Raw genomic sequence first — 17,355 nt, 5'->3', positions numbered from 1 at the left:
ACACCCTCTGGCAATGTGTGTGTGTGTGTGTGTGTGTGTGTGTGTGTGTGTGTGTGTGTGTGTGTGTGTGTGTGTGCACATGCACAGCAGGGAGTTGCCAATTACAGCAGTGATTAAAACCCAGTAGTGTGGAAAGAGAGAGTGAGCGAGGAAGAAAGAAAAAGGATATGGACAGAACGACAAGCAGATAGATAGAGATACAATGAACAAGGACACAACAGAGTGCCCCCATATGCTACACAGTAGTAGTAGAGGTGATATTTGTCAAAAGGTCTAGAAATGGGTGTAATGGGTCATTAACTGTGTGAAGCCCAAGAGAAAACTCAGTAAACACTATTGTGTATTTGTGTAACCAGCATCACTATTGTAAGTGGGATAAAACCAGATAACCATAGGCAAAGTGCATTCCCTCAAAAAAAGAAAAGAAAAAGGGAAACCGTCGATTGAAGGCCACATTGACTTACAGTAACAAGCCACCAGCCGGTCCTGCCATCTGCTGAATAAGTTGTGCCACAACATTAAACATTTTGTATTTTCGTATGTGAAGCCGTAGAGTTATAGAGAAACATACATGACACGAGATGAATATGAATATAGAGCCTGTCCTCTCCTCCCATCCTGGCGTAGTTCACAGAATAAGTAAATGGGTGAGAGCTCAGCCTGGAAAATTCGGTAAAACATATTTTAATCTTTAACCTCCTCTCCTATTTACCACAACATTGAACCAAACCATCTACCTTTCAGTTCTTTACCCTCATATAGATATGGAGAAGAATAGAATAGGGCACAGGACTGGAGACAGAAGCAGAGGAGGGATGTGTGGAGGACAGGAGTGGTACTATGCGCATATATCGGTAATGCTTAGATTAAACTTTTTAGTTATTATAGTTGTTAAGAACATTTTAATTAAATCAAACTACTTGAGTGTATCTTACAATCTTGTACATATGTGACAGCTTATCTGGTCTAAGTTCTGGTTTCCTTTGCATTCACTGTAATAAGTGTTGATGCATAATTCTGGATATCTCAAATATGAAGCCTTATTCATTATCAATAGTAATGGTCATGGTCTTTCTCATTGGCGACACAGGTTAGAAGATATAATTTCTTTCCTCAGTCTTTCAGGAGCCAGATTTGTGTTTATGTGTAATAATAGAACCGTAAATGCATCTACTCCTCTAATTGATTGATGTAAGGCGACCACAACCTATCCCAATCTTTAAATGATGAAGTCACCATGGCGTCACACTTTAAAGAGGCTGGTGGCTGAAACACTGAAAATGGAACCAATCAATCAGCAGTTGGCTCTGTGCAGGGTCGGACAGATGTAACCGCCACATTTCCTCGACTACCGTGTCATATTTATCACAAACACAGGCTCCCGACTGATGAGAGGAACCATTTAAGTCACCGTCCTGTTGCACTTGCATGCGAAGAGACTTGTGCTTAGAAATTACCTGCATATTGACATGGGCTACAGAAACCAAACTAAGGCCCCTTTTTAAAAAAAACCTTGTACACCAATTAACACCTGACTTTATACTGCAATGGGAATGGATTCTATCTGCATTCACTCCCAAGTCAAATGACTGCAGAAGGCACAGGTTTTATCAGCAGTTATGGAAATATGGCGCTCGGGTGAACGATTTGACAAAACAGTAAGGTGAGCGAGCGCCTCAGTTTCTGGTGCGTTTATGATGTTGAACGTGACGCATTGGGGGAAAAAAAAGTAAAATCAAAATTTTTTAGCGGGTTTAAAAACCTGCGTTTACCCGCTAATTGTGAGAGAAGAGGTTTTTTTTAAGTGAGAACAACTGCTACTTTTTTAATCGTCCTTTGTTTATGATTATATGAACTTTGCCAAATCAATAACACATGAAATATGGACACATATCTCAGATTATGGTTGGTTCAATCTGGTGATGTTAACTCTTAAGATACCAGCGTCAAAAATTATTAAAAGCGGCCTCTCCTTCTGCCAACGGGAACCTAGTTATCCTGTAAGTGAAATAAAGAAAATCAAAACTGGCGGTTTTCCTCAAGACTAAGTCAACAAATATCTTTCAAAGCTAAGTGTGCAGTGTTCATTCAAAGCCTTGTTCAGTGACCCTTTAAAAGATCACGTGGACACACCAGTAGCTCAAACGGCCATTGTTGGGGTGGATTGTGTGAAGGAGAAGTTGGTCTTTGTCAGCGCTTGCTTGTCAAACACATCCTCCATCGTTTGTCTTGAGGACAGAGTGGAGGACAGAACACGGTTGGTAAACACACTTTCAATACAAATTTGATATTTCGCTGCTCAAAGCTGAATTAAAATTCCTTGATTTATTTTATTCATCATATCGAAAGCCAGGCAGCCTCTTTCTAATGAAGCCAGTGGACAGTTTGATGTGTGTGTGTGTAGTATGTGTGTGTAGTGTATGTGCAGAGTGGCAGGTGAGTGAGCTATCTGCAGCGCTCACACACTCACCCCCTGCTGTGTTTAATCAATACCATTTTGAATTCCAGCCCTTACACACACATATACACACACACGCACGCACACGCACACACACACACACACACCACACCACACCACACCACACCACACACACACACACACACACACACACACACACACACACACACACACTTTGCAATATCTTTCTGTAAGACACCAAGGGAATACTAAGTATGAGTAACTTCACACTCCTCAGTGGTAAATTGTACACACACACAGACAGACAGACACACACACACACACACACATAAAAGTAAATGTGTGTATTTATTTGTGTGCCTTTTCTTGTGGATATGGGATAGGTGTGTGTCCATAACAACTAGTTAATTCTCGTCCATCTTGTCCCCAGGGAGAGCGGAATATCGAGACTGAATGAGGTGTGGTGTGTGTGTGTGTGTGTGTGTGTGTGTGTGTGTGTGTGTGTGTGTGTGTGTGTGTGTGTGTGTAAAAGCTTCTTGAGAAGATTCAGAGCAGCAACTGGATCGATTCGACCTCACTGAGGATGGAGAGAAAGGGGGGTTAAACAGACAATAGGAGAGGAAGAATAACAACCCTCATTCATCATATTAATAATGATACACTTACTGTTTTCATTTTTAGTATTATTATTATCATTATTAATATAAATGAATTGTAAATGTTATTTAATTACTGGAACTTAAAATGCTACAATCCTACTCTTGATGTCTTAGTGTGAATGGTTGAAGGTTAAATGCTCGGGTCAGAGGCATCGCCACAGTGGTTCAAGAAGGACGGAGCCCCACCCACATCTGCTCAGCCAGTGCTGGGACCGAAATATCATGAAACCCCAATGCCCAACAAACAATTCAAATTTGAAAGACTCTTGATTGATCATATATAAAAGGTAATGTTTTGAAATGGATAGAAAGAATGGAATATGCTGCTCTCACTGAGTGTATATAAATCTAAATGCTCGTAGGAGTCAAGATGTAAAGATAAAGTTCAATGAACAGTTTTAGTTGTTTATTTGAAAATGTCTGCATTTTTGTCCAGTGTCAGATGAAACACTGCACTCCAAACGTGAAGCTAAGCATTGCCATTGTTTTCACTCTGCTTCTACCTCTGTTTTACATTTGATCTTTTTCCGGAAGTGTTGTTTTTGATCAACTGGTTTTTTGAGACTGCAACATCTCCATTTCACTGCTGTCAGTTGACACCCCAGTTACATGTTAACTATAGTATATGTATATGTTTATATATTCGATTTCCTGACAGTGTGTTTTTAATGTTAAGGATGTTTTCTATATTAGATCTATATATATTTTGGTCTTTTAAAACAGCGAAACATTTCCGAGCTCTTATTTGCCCAAAATAAGATTATGTGACATTATCTTTGTGATACAATCTTAGAGGAGTAGGTTTCAGTCAATTAATATACACTAAAAATCCTGGGGATCACAGGGCAGAGGTGTTTCAGCTCTGTGAGTTAAAATATGACTCACAAGCTATTTATGAGCTGTTTCCTCGTCCTGCTCCTGCCGCCTGTCTCCACTGTGTGAAAATAACTAGTTAGAAAAATCTGAAAATGGGCCGCATCAAGACGAGGGGATAATTAAGGCAAACATGCATCCACCCCCGCCCCCAGCCCCCCTTTGCAGGGCGTTTTCTGTCCCTCCTGACACCTTGATTTCCCCACACACACACACACACACACACACACACACACACACACACACACACACACACACCTCCACCACCAACCAGCTCCCTGCTGTGAGAGCAAACACTCATAGCACATGATCATCATGACGATATGGAAATATGAATTATGCATAAAGGCAGCCTCGCCTCGGCTGTGGGTACAAAGCCGTGTGGGTGATACTCTCCTTTCAAATGATATGGGAAATATCCCCTTAGTATTAATAATATAATAATCTATTCTACCACATTCTTCCCCGCCGTATTACTCCCTCATTGAGCCCTGCTTTGTTAGGTGTTCCACACACTGAACACGGAACTCTTAACACGTCGAAGAAAACATTTTGTGAGTTGTTTGCTTATAATATTGAAATTAGCATAAATGATTAAACGTTGTATTCACATTTCAAGCTTCATCACAGAAACACCGGTATTGGCCTTTAATAAAGTGTTGAAGCTGTGAGGGGGGGGGGGATGTAGTAATGTTTTGCTGACTTTCTAAATTACTCTCTAAATGTTCCTGTGTCATTTCAAGGTCACAGTGCAATTAAACATGCCCACAAAGAATGTACATACAGTATTAGTCCTGCAGAAAGATAATACAATGCCATGTGTTGTCTATCGTATTATTATAGGCAACCATTTCATCAGCTCAGTATTCAAGGGATCCTGACAGTGTGTAACCGCTCTCTGCGTCTAAACTTGGGTAAGAGCCCTCTGTCTAACACACTGGCTATTATTAGATATTTGTCTAAAACAAATTTGACGTTGAGATTATTAAAGTAGCAACAGATCCAGTGTTGACAGGCAGACAAAAAAAGTGTCTGGCTGTATTTTCTCAGAAAAGAGCAGTTCCTGGAAGGAAAAAATAAAACAGGAGAGGTCCACAGTGGCTCGGAAACAAGGGGAAACAAGAGCTGGCTGAACGGTTACATTATGGCTCCCTGCTATTTCTATAGGTGTTAGGTGAGCCAATGGTCTGTGAGACATAACATTATAAAGACATGGCTGAAAATGGCTGGAACATAAAAAATGAATAAACAAACGCTGTTCCATTTTATCTGGCAGCATCCAGCCATATGAAAATGCTTTGGATATAAATCACATTACATTTTGGCTCATTTTAACATTTTTATCCCTGCAGGCAAAAAGAAATGACCATATTACACCGGGTTCATCTTTGTTAATCAAACAAAAGAATAGATTAAATCATGTGTGCTTTCTGCTGTGCTACAATTCCCCCCCCCCATCAAGCATAATCAAATGCTATTAATTATTATTCACATTGCTTTCTAAATTATCTTGTTATTAGGGTCAACATAAATTCTTGCAATCATAGAAATATTTGTATGTAGCTTGGCATATTTATTATGATTATTATTATATTATTATAGTGTATATAATAATAATACAAATAATAATAATATATCCCCTCAATTGTCAGACTAACTTTGAAAAAAGCTTTTTAGTTCACAAAGTAATAAAAAGAAAGCAATGTTGAGAAATGCATATCACATTTAAAACAGTATATAATACACACAATTGAGTACTCAATATATCAACCCATCCGTTCCATTCATTATTACATTGTTTTATTGAATTAACCACTGCTTCTTGTTTGTTTTCCACTGTGAAATATCATCTTGTTATAACACATTAATGTCAACATTAATCATAATGCACTTTTACAGTAAAATATTTGAAACTGTCACCTAATGCAAACATTATATTGTAAAGGCCTAGTTTTGTATGCAGTACCTTTAAATTAATTTGGCATTTCCAGTACGTTTTTCAATGTGTGTGTCTGTGTATAAATATGTGGCATTAGCACTTATTTCATGTTACTGGGCCTTAATGCATCGCACTAACAGTATAAGCCTGTCTAATTATCTCGTCAGTGTGGCAGAGTGTATACACACTAAACAGAGATGACAGATGTGTGTGCAGGTGTGGACGCGCTCGTGTGTACGTGTCAGTTAGGTGGGTGCAATGGTGCTGACGCTCCCATAACTGCGTGCTGACACCTCCTCAGTATGTAAGAACCATCTCCTGCACTGCATTATTTAAAGGTTGAGAGGGAGACAGACGGGGGGAGGGAGAGAGGACGAGGAGAGATAAAGGGAGGGAGGAAGATTCAGGTATCCTTCGCAACTGTCTCTACAAGGTGTCTGAGTTATAAACCAGCGCCAAACTTAACTAATTACTCCACTCGCCCCCTCTCTTCCTTCTTGTCTATTTCACCTCCGGTTCCCAATGCGATTTCTCTCCCTCACTTCTCTCCCCCTCCACTGTTTCGTATTCTCGTCTACATCACCTTCTGCTCTCCCCCCCTCACACCCTCCCTGCCTCCCTCTCTCCTGCTACAGCTAACAACTGAAATATGATTAGCATATTGGAGAGCTGAAAACCATCGTTTTTTCTTTATGGAGAAGTCAGGCACACACACTAACACACACACATACAGTGCAATGCCGAGAAAGAAAGAAATGGCGGGAGAGAGGAAAGGTAAGGCCAAGACACATGGTGTGACGGATAATAATACCAGGGTACCGCATCGGCCCACCGTAGGTTTCTGTGTGGCGTTTGATTTAACCTCCATGTTTGCCCAGGTTTCCTCCCGCAGCCCAAACACACACACAAGCCAGAGGGATCGGAGAGCGTAAATTGCCCCCGAGTGTGACTGTTTGTCTATCTGCATCCTCCATATGATGCTCTGGTGACATGCTTAGGGGGAGTTTCCCTGTCCTCTGCTCAAGGCATGCTGGGAAGGGCTCTAATCCCTGCCCCCTCCCTTTCCACCGAACAGTAGAGTAACTCAGTAAAGACCGAACGAGTCAATAATCATGTTGTATCATTGCACGAAGTTAAAAAACACACTATCAGAGCATCTAACGGTAGTTTTTCTAATTTCTCCTCTACCGTAAATACTGCAATCTTATTTCATCGTTATGTTTTCATGGCTCCTCCTAAAATACTGTGGATGTTGTCGCGGCCGTCATTCATTGGTTATCATTCAGGCAACGCGCACTCCCACAACAACTCTCCTCACATAACCCCTGTCCATATTTAAACCTGAAGAAGGGAAACACATTGTGAACAGCGCCACTATTTCGGTCTTAAAGTGTTTTAACAAAGTTACACACTGAAGTAAAATAATCAAGGAAACAACAAACAACAAATCAAATAAAGAAAAAACTAAACTTTTGCAGATTATTGCAATAGTGATGCCAACAACAATTCTAGGAAAGGTTTGCCATCAACGGTAAATTACAGTCTAATTAGAGAACAGCTCAGGATACTGCAGAATCTCACTGACTCGGAAAATATACTAGATATTAAAAGTATGAAAATTATTGGCAATGATAATATCATTGACTGATGACGCAACCACGTGTCATAACATCAAATACTCTAATCGTAAATGTGACTTTCAAAGTTTCTGTTTTTAGTTATTTCTTTAAAGAACGTTGAGTATTTCCACAAGAAAGACAAACAAAGACTAGCAGGGAGAAAAGCAGAGACTGTGAGGGAGTGAGGGAATGAATAAGGGATCGCAGGAAAAGACAAGAGAGGAGGGAGGGAGAGCGGAGTGGCTTCAGGCCGATGTGAAAGCCAGCAGGTCACAGAGGTTCCCTTTAAATTTAGAACAAACCACGGCCACTGAATGTCTCCTCCAAAAGGCTCAATGACTGATTATAATGGCTGCCTGTTTCGATCTCATCCCGTCAGCCTCTCGCCGCTGCTCTCTGAAGAGGGCTGTGACTGCTGGGCTAACGTGTGGGCAGCCCTACAATTTACAATTACAATTAAGGCATTTAGCTGACGCCCTTATCCAAAGTGACTAACAATAAGAGCAGCAGCAGAAAAGGCTGCATGTGTCTGGTAAAAAAAATGGAAGACTTAGGAAACAGGTGCAGAGCCAAACAAGTGAAAGGAAGAACATAGAGGAGAGTGAGACCACAGTACAACACACAAGTATGAATCAACATAGCCGGTGAATAGGAGAACCAAGGTTATACTGTGTTTACACTGTGGGTGATAACAGAGCGACTTTATTTTAATTCCAAATGACCATACCTTAAAACACCTCAGCAAGGCTATAGGCCAGACAAAACAGTTTGTACTGTATTTGTGTTAACGTTATGAAACGTGTGTCTTTAACTTATATGTTTAAAAAATGCAAAAACTATACAGGAGGACAATTATTAGAAATGTTTGCTGACCAGTGCTAAGCTCCTCACACCTGGTTTACAGTGGGTCATTTTCCTTTGGTTTTTATGCATTAGATTTAATGTATTGACATATAAAATATCACAGGTTAATGTCTTATAACAACAGAATAATAAGGTGACGTGTGCACAACAGGCCAACAGAGCACCGAGCTCAAGCTAGCACTCGAAGTTTCTTCAAGGTCAAGCTGCATTATCACTGATCACGCGCAGGAATCAGCATTCATCAACATTCATCAACATTCATCCACATTCATCAACATTCATCCACATTCATCAACATATCACTCAGAGTCTGACCTCCATCTTCAAACGTCAGGGACGAAGAAGCTGCTGGGTGACAGAGTTGTTTCCTTCACTCATTATTCTTCACTGCACAACAAACTTAAAGGCCTTAAACGCTATCACACGTAATGTTACTTCTGCTAGTGTGCTATCAAAAACAGTCAGTAAGTAGTGCACACACATACACACACACACAAAAATGCCAGCTAACTTTTAAATCTACTCATGAACAAAAAAAAATCCCTTTCATGTGCTTGTTTAATATGAACACGTCATAATCAAGATGTCTGACTATTTAAAAAAAAACCTGCCAAATAACATAAATTTGTATAAAAACTCGGACAAAATGCTATTGCATCAAAAAAATATTCCGATTTATAACTGCCAATGATTTACAAGGCAAAATTTGTTCAGCAAACACTGAGGGAAGATCCACACAGATCTTCTATTTCTTCTTCTCTGCACAAACAGTTTTTGTTTACCTGTTTGTCCGTCACCTGTTAAAAATACTGTGATTGGTCAGAGTCAGGTCTCCTCCCTTTTTCATGGTATTTAGTGCAGAAACCTGTTGTTTCGTTTGGGTCCAAGTTTCCATTTAAGACTTGAGACAAGAAGCAAAGAAAGAAACACTCTAGAGTAAAATGTTATTTATCTTTTCAGTTATCCAGTGTCAAAAAATTAAACTCAACTATCATCATAGTTCTATATATGTAATAATTAAGTAGTAAGAATTAAACCATTATAATATCCCTGTAAGAAAAGGTCTCATAAGCATTGTGATTACTTAGAGACTCATTTTAAAATTTCATGTTGATTATTCAACCCTCAACTTAAATTGTTTTCAAATTGAGAACCATTACCAAAAGAAGATTAACAAAAGATAACCTCAAATATATTTGTTATTAAATTAAATTTCAATTTTAAAAAATTTGTTACTAACATGAAATAATATAATAATAATAACATAACAGTAAATTACATCAACAATTTTTTAGATTAATGTCTTTCGTCTCAAACATCACGAGATACATTTGTAGTATTTCTAAGAAAAGGGCAGCATTGGAAACATGAGCACAGAGCAGAATAAAACCAAACAGAGCAGGTACTCACTCAGACAGAAGTAGGAATAGCCCCCAAAAAACACATCACTAACATGCTGAAGTCTGCCTACGATCCTGTCAGGGTGCAAGCGAGCTGCCTTGGCCCTGGCTGGGCGTTATTTGTGAGCCAAATCCTTAAAGAACAAGAAGCTTTCTCTGTGCCTAAACCTGCCGTCAGACAGGGGGCTTTGAAGGCCCCCAACCGAGCTCGGCACTGAGCTTTGAAGCCAACTGAAAACTCTGCTTTATGAGACTAAATGAAAGCGAAGAAAAGGGGGAAAGTTATAAAAAGCAGAGAAACACATCAGCACTGTTGATATTTTTCTCTGATGGTTCATGGTTTGTTGTGGTTTGACGATTAACTGGAGGATGTGTTTGTCACTTAATATAAATATATATAAATTTATATGAGGTCTGCGGTACCATGTATCAGTAAGTACTGTGACACTGCAGTTTGTTGGTCTGTCTTTTCAGCGTAAGACACAGCTGACTGTTTTATGTCCCAGGTATTAGTTAAAAGTATTGATAAATGATCTTAATTTGAAAAAGTGTATTCAAAAATTAGAACCAAATTATAGTGTATTGACAAATTGTTTATCGTTAAATTTAGTAATTTGTTCATGTTTAACAGACAAATTCTCTGTTGTTTTATAAGATACTTTGTGTTTTATTTTACAACACTAGCAAAGAAAAACATTTTCGAGTGGTTTTGTAAGGGTGAAAATGTCTGCAGTATGAAATGTTTATTTTCTTACACTCCAACAACCATGATATACATAGTTTTTATAATCTTAAAGGCAGATATTACAGAACAGGAAACACAGAAAATGCTGTTGTGTGTTATGTTGGTGTGAATGTTCATGGCCTTGGACAGGTTTCCTCTTTACAATATTTTCCTGTAAAATGTTATTGCTTTAATATGAGGTGAATAATTCAACTTTAGAGAAACTGTTACTGCTGTCTTTAGCTCAACCAGTAGAATTCATGTTATAATAACACCTCCTTATTCCTGGACTGTCAAGGCCACACCTTTTGCTGTGGGGCCTCTATCATTTGTTGTAAAAAAAATCATGTTATAAAATAATTCCCTTAGAATAAATACTTGTCATTTATTCGTCATTTATTTATTTCCACATATATCTTTATTATGGTGGCATAAAAATGATGCAGTATTTTGTGTTGTCGGTGTCTTTTCATAATAATCACTTATTAGAAGTAATGCATATCTTAATAGGCTACAGAGAATGTAAGGATTTCTGTTTCTCCAGTCATATAATGTAATTGTCTTTTCTTAAAAAATACATTTTTTAACGAGAATTTTTGCAGCTTGTTTGCACCACATATTATCACATTTATCACCATTACACTTGTCCCGGTTGAAAAGCTGCTGCCTCACATGGTATATTGAATAGTTTCATGGTGATAAAGAAGGGTCTGTGTGGCAGGGTGAGTAAACACTGGCTTGTGAGGGGAAAATCTCACTTCTCTTCTTCTGCTCCGTCACCTTGATATCTGAACTTCTGCTCCGCAAAACAACTCTGGAGCCAAGAAGCGTCCATGAAACATCATTACCACGGTGCTTCTTAAGTTCCTGTTGCCTTATTAATCATCAGAAAAGCAAACAACACCTATCTAAGCTGAAGCCTGTGCATTTTTCGAGGTGTTGCCGCTGACTTTTTTTTAGACGCACATCTGCGATCAGATCACAAGCTCTGGACTCTCAGAGAACCATTTATCACTTTCTCTGCCCCTCTTTCCACCGCTCTCTCTTTTCTTTCAATACGTCCTTTAGAAGCACACAAACCATCTCCAGCAGACAAAACAGTGGACAAGCCTCTGTGATGTTCTGACTCATTCTGCTCCTCTCCTCTCCAAAGCCTCAGGGCCGACGCATTGGGACCCAAAACCAACAGGCACATAATGGGGCCTTGTTGGGGCCGCCTTAATGTCTCTAATGTTATGTAAATGAGGAGGGAAGAGGGCAGGGAAGGAGAGGAGCGGAGGAGGAGGCAGTGGGAGTGTTTGTGTGTCCGAGGAGGCTGCTAAGCTCCCATTACCAGGGGATTAGGCAAATGCTGCCGTTGTATCGATGCTGGTTCGACAGCGAACCGCCAACCCTAATCCCCTCCTCTCTTCTCCTTCCGACAACGCCTCATCAACGCCTCCTCTCCTCCTCTCTGTACACCCCCCACCCCACCACCAATCGTTTGTTAAAAATCTCTGAACTTTCTGGATTCAACTTTTCAACTCTTGTTTCTCACTCATGCATATACGCTCGAGCTGACACAAACTAAAAAAAAATAACACAAATACCAGTAGAATTACTTGGTTCACAGCCAGTGTAAATTTGTCTGCTCATTGATTTCTCTGACATGTGATGCTTGTCTGTGGGTGTGTGTGTGTGTATGTGTTTGTGAATGTGTGAGAAGTGATCAATATTGAAAGCCAGAGAGTGCCTTTCTGGTTTGTCTGTGATGTGTTAGCCTGGAGCCTCAGATTGCAGCTATGACCTACTGGCTTGTGAACGCATCATCTCTTCAGTTCACCGCTCCTCTGACTCTGGGCAGGAGGACGAGTGCTGGTCTCTGGTTGCTGCTCACCGGTCCCTGGGCGCCCTGGTGGCTCCTTTAAAGGGATTCTGGAGACATCTCTGTGCTTCATCCTCCTGCAGAGAGACGAGAGAGCGAGATAGAAAGAGAGCACATTGTTCACAGTGCTCTAGTTGTAGCCCGGCAATTTCCTTCAAACTTTCTCCAGCATGGCTGCCTCTCACATCTCTTTTATTTTTTTTTAGACTTCATAATTACATTACATAATGAAGAAATTAATAACTGATCAAAAATAATAAATCATAAATATACAGGGGAAGGATCAAGTATGACTGTTGAAACATTTATTAGCTCTTTCTGGCTCTAGGGTTTTCATATATGAGGCAAGAAATACAAAGGAAACTAAATCCATCACTAAATGCACATGTCTGAGATAATGCTACATACATCATACAAGCTGACATGCAAGCAACAAAAAAGAACAGATTATTCTCTGCATGTGTTATCGCTAACTATTCATTATAGCTCAGGTTGAAGTATGTCATCAAGTGAGGAAGCTATTCTGAGACAAACGAGCTGTGAGATGTTGGTATGTGTGTGTGTGTGTGTGTGTGTGTGTGTGTGTGTGTGTGTGTGTGTGTGTGTGTGTGAGAGTGTGTGTTATTGTATGTGCAAGTGTGACACAGTTGCAGATAGAACTTGGAATACTCAATTATCACGTTAGCACAAACAGGGAGAAGCCGAAAGGCTACACACACATATGCCTAAGAACAAGTGCACGCACACACACTCTCTCTCACACACACACACACACACACACACACACACACACACACACACACACCACCCCCACATATCTCTGGAACTGCAGGCCCCCTGCTGAGAAGCTCAAACACACCAACTGAGGGTGGGGGCTGGTGGTGGTGGTGGGCTCGGGGAGGAGGGGGGGGGGGGGGCTGTTGGGCTGTTGAGAAGCATGAGGCTAGTGAGTGACATTGAGACCAAGGTTAAACACAAACCATCCGTTCTGTTCTGCTGTCGGACGTGTTGAGACCGGCAGCAGCACTGCATCACAAAACACGGCCTCCTCGTTCATTTCAGACACCGATGCATCGGCGCAGCAGGGGTGACGCTGCTCAGAGCAACAGCAAAACAGTTCAACCTCGCTCAACCTTTGCCGCATCGCACTGCAACAGCAAATCAGATACGAGCATTTACACACCCTGAAACGTGTAGATTTCAGCTTTGTGCTAATTCCACTATTCACCCTGTAAACAGACAGAACCTTCGGTTGATATTCATAAACCTAAAAATCTCAGGCTGACACTAAACTCAAAACAACATGAAATTTGACATGCAGGCAAAATTACTTGTAATAAAGTGCAGACAGAGATTACACAGGCCTGGTCTGTGGTGGCTAATGCACTGCATCTTGAGAAAAGACCAGCAAAGCCAGGGAACATGTTCATCGGTTCAACAACATGGGCTGCGAATTCACACAACATAACCAAATAGACAAACGCGCTACAAATAGACACACCAAAACAAAGAGACAATGTTAAAGAGTTTCATTTCTATTAAGCCGTTTTCATACATGAACTTTAGAAAAAGTCATAATCTAGCAATATATTAAACAATGTTTTTTTTTTGTGTTAATTCTTTATGCCTTTGCAAAGTTGTTGCACTGAGCAGGAATCTTGCAACTAATAACCCCCACCTTCTTATTATTTTCTTTCTTTATAAATTACCCACTCACTCAGAGAAAAGTCAGTGAAATCAAACAGGTGGTTGATGCTGTGGATTATTTTGTGTAGCAGTTGTTGCCAATGAAACACTGAGGCCTGTTGTTCTCCTGGATAAATAACTGGAAAACTGTACAAGCACTGACAAACAGCAACATTAAAACTCACTGCTCATAAAATCACCCTTTGTTAGGAAAACATGATCTAAAGTTAAGATGTATACACCTGATGCTTGTGGCAGTATCACCTTGGTATACCTTTTAAAGGTACAATGTATAGAATTTAGTGACATCTAGTGGTGAAGTTGCATGTTGCAGCTGAACAAAGCTTGTCCAGTCTTGGCTACTGTAGAAAACATGGCAGCCTCCGTAGAGAGGACCCGCTACTGATGTAAATAAAATAATAAAAAAGTATTTAAATATAAAAGGGCCCATTCTAGGGTTAAGAAAACAACAATTAGTACAATTTTAATGAAACGCACCAGTGAAAACATCACTAGGATTATTTTATATTCAATTTCTTCCAATAGATCCCTTTCACCTAAATCTTACACACTGGTCCTTTAAGCTCTTATACTGAAAGGAGCAGAAGTTTAAATTCATAGAAGACTAAGGAGCATATAGACATGGAGCAGTGATGGTGAGTAACTGTCAGGTCTGCTCACTGTCAGCTGATATGCTGTAAGAGGTGTGGCTATTTAAAGTCTAGTGGTTGGCCGTTCAGACCACAGAGCCATTACCAACTTGTGTGTGCTTTACCGTGTGTGTGACTTTAGTGTGCCTGAGCTGAGGTGTTGGTATGATACTTTGACTCTCCTGGTATGTTGTACGCAGAGAGAGAGAGGGAGAGGAAAAATGGGACTGTGAAGAGAACAAACACGCAAATACCTTATGAGCAGGCAGAGAGGCACGTTGAGAGGGAATGAGTGCTCTGGAGTGTGAAATATGTGTGAGTAACAGCAACGTCATGCTAAGTCTGGGCCTCGTCGGACAACTATTGTTATAGCATACAACATAATACCAGTAGTATGTGAGACTGTAACAAAATAATGACTTCATTGATTATGATTATTTTCTTTTCTGTATTTCTGTCTTGATAAACTGTATCTGTCATATTTTACAACACATTTTTTATTATTGTAACCACCATTTTTCTGGTGCATGGGAAGCAATTCTGGTTGAGACCAGTGGCCTATAGATCCAGTACATTTACCATTTAACGTGGGAATTGGGCTTAAAACTGTTGGTCAGAAATTACTGAAGTAGTAAAAAATGGTTATTTGAAAGTTATTTAAAAATATCACTTTGGGAACATGTGAAGAAAACATAAAATCTGGCTCAGCTTTTACTGCAGTGGCAAAGTCAGTTGTTGGCCAATGTAATACTGTATGTGTGAAGGCCCATTCATGTTTCTTTGTAATCTATTCAGTCTTTTTAAAAGCTGAGATACATTACAAAAACAATGTTTCTGTTGAAATACACATTTTCTGTCATTACAGCTATTTGTCATTTGGTACATCTTGTATCCCCAATCCCCATTGTTATTGTGTTTATTTTTTCTTATTTTTTGTCCCTGTCATGTTTCACTGGATTTGCTTGTGTTTCTTGAAGTTGTTGCCGATGTACACAGTTACAACTCCTAAAGATACAATCACATGGATGACTCTCCATAGACATTCTACTATGGACCTTGCGATTAGCTCAACAATAAAAATCAATATGAAATGATTGTCAATGTAAGTTTCCAGGACATGGAAGACCATGCCCCCATTAACGTGGCCCATGTTTTGGTTTAATTCAGAACCAAAGTCAAATCAGTTGCTAAAACTGATTTAAACAAAGCAACCCCAGCGGTTTGTTTCACTAACATGTAAGAAAATCGGTAGGTATATGTATCATGGCCTGACTTACAAAAAAGTGTCTTGGAGCAATAGCCCTTATTCAACAGGAAGCAGGCGAAGTTGATTGTAATGTACAATTTTTGCTTTGTTTTTGAAAATTCAACATAATCATAGCACCATCTACTACAGAACAGGATTCACGCATGCATCTCATGTTCGTGGTTAGAAAATCCCTGAACATCAATAACACAAAATTTTGGAAGAGTTCTCTTGATACAGCCATAATTTGTATGGTACATAGTTGAAATGCAAAAATGGAGGAAAGCTTATGCAAACAGACTGAGCTTAAAAAGTGTGTACTGGAAATTTATTCAAGAAGTTTTGCTCTGTAACTACTTCATAGTTAGCATCATTCCCAAATGAAAATCGGCAAAAGACAACTTATAGTATGTACTCGCACAGAATATCAGGCAATAGAGTACGTGGACCTTGATTTCATGTTTATTCTGGCTGCTGTAAAGCTCCAATTTATCATTGAAATCATTATATATTTTTGCAGTGCAGGTCTCTATTGATTCCTCTGTCTCAGCTGAGAGCAGGTTACAGATTTGTATCATCTATAAAGTTTATTCCCATCTATAACGTTAATGTACTTAACTATAAAATCAAGTTATTAGTTTTTTATTTTGATTGAATTTAATAGACTTTTCAGTTTTTTAATGGCTGTTATTTTTTTTCTTTCCACTCTAAATGGCCTTTAAATCACAGCAGCAGAGACGCAGTGAAAAGTGTGCATTCACACTAATACACACACACACACTTATGCACACATTGCGGTTAAATTGACTTCTCTTTTGTCCATGACATGAAATGTAAGCAGAAATGCAGTATGGCCTGAAGCCTTGGGAAATATGAACAAGCAACTGTGAAATTAAACATCAGCAGGAAAATAGACTCCACACAAAGTAATCGCAGGTAACTCATAAGAGCGAGTGAACGACATGTTGACAACACTTAAAAAAACGTCCTCACAGAGCTCTCACCCCCACTGAGATGAATTGTGGCTTACGTGCTTTGCTCCTGTACTTGAGCAGTTTTAATGGCACATGACAATTTAAGTAGATTTATGGTAAATCTGCTTCATAAAATGATATGAATGTTTGTCCTGTAGGAACATTGGCTAAATATCCTTCTAGACATGTTGTTACAAATGTGTCACTGACTTCTCGAGATTGACCTTTACGAATCACAAAGAGGCTCTAGCCTGAGTTATGTGTTTTTACCCCTACAGAGGAGATTGTGCTCAATCGTGTCGGTTTGTTTAATGTCAGCAGTTGCAAATAAACAACTGCACTGATTTGCACCAAACTGGGTGGAGAGATGGGTCATGTGTCAAAAAATAAACCATTGAATGTTGGTGTCAATCTGTTCAAAGGGGTCAGATCCTGGAT

General features: G+C 39.6%; 1 long non-coding RNA gene across 2 annotated transcripts in view; it reads right to left on the bottom strand.

Moving 5' to 3' along the window:
* The window catches only part of LOC117777531, a 29,648-nt gene extending 17,231 nt beyond the window's left edge, over positions 1 to 12,417 (bottom strand). The window contains exon 1 of one of the 2 annotated variants that reach the window (XR_004616625.1): positions 12,288 to 12,417. This is a non-coding gene — a long non-coding RNA (uncharacterized LOC117777531). Of the gene's footprint in view, positions 1 to 9,783; positions 9,979 to 12,287 lie in introns of those variants that run through there. The other variant, XR_004616624.1, reaches the window with a different exon arrangement.
* Positions 12,418 to 17,355: the final 4,938 nt, after the last annotated feature.

Source organism: Hippoglossus hippoglossus, chromosome 16 (assembly GCF_009819705.1).
Source record: "Hippoglossus hippoglossus isolate fHipHip1 chromosome 16, fHipHip1.pri, whole genome shotgun sequence".
In the NCBI taxonomy this organism is placed as follows: domain Eukaryota; kingdom Metazoa; phylum Chordata; class Actinopteri; order Pleuronectiformes; family Pleuronectidae; genus Hippoglossus; species Hippoglossus hippoglossus.
The sequence above is the reverse complement of the archived record's forward strand: the minus strand, read 5'-3'. Positions and strand labels throughout refer to the sequence as shown.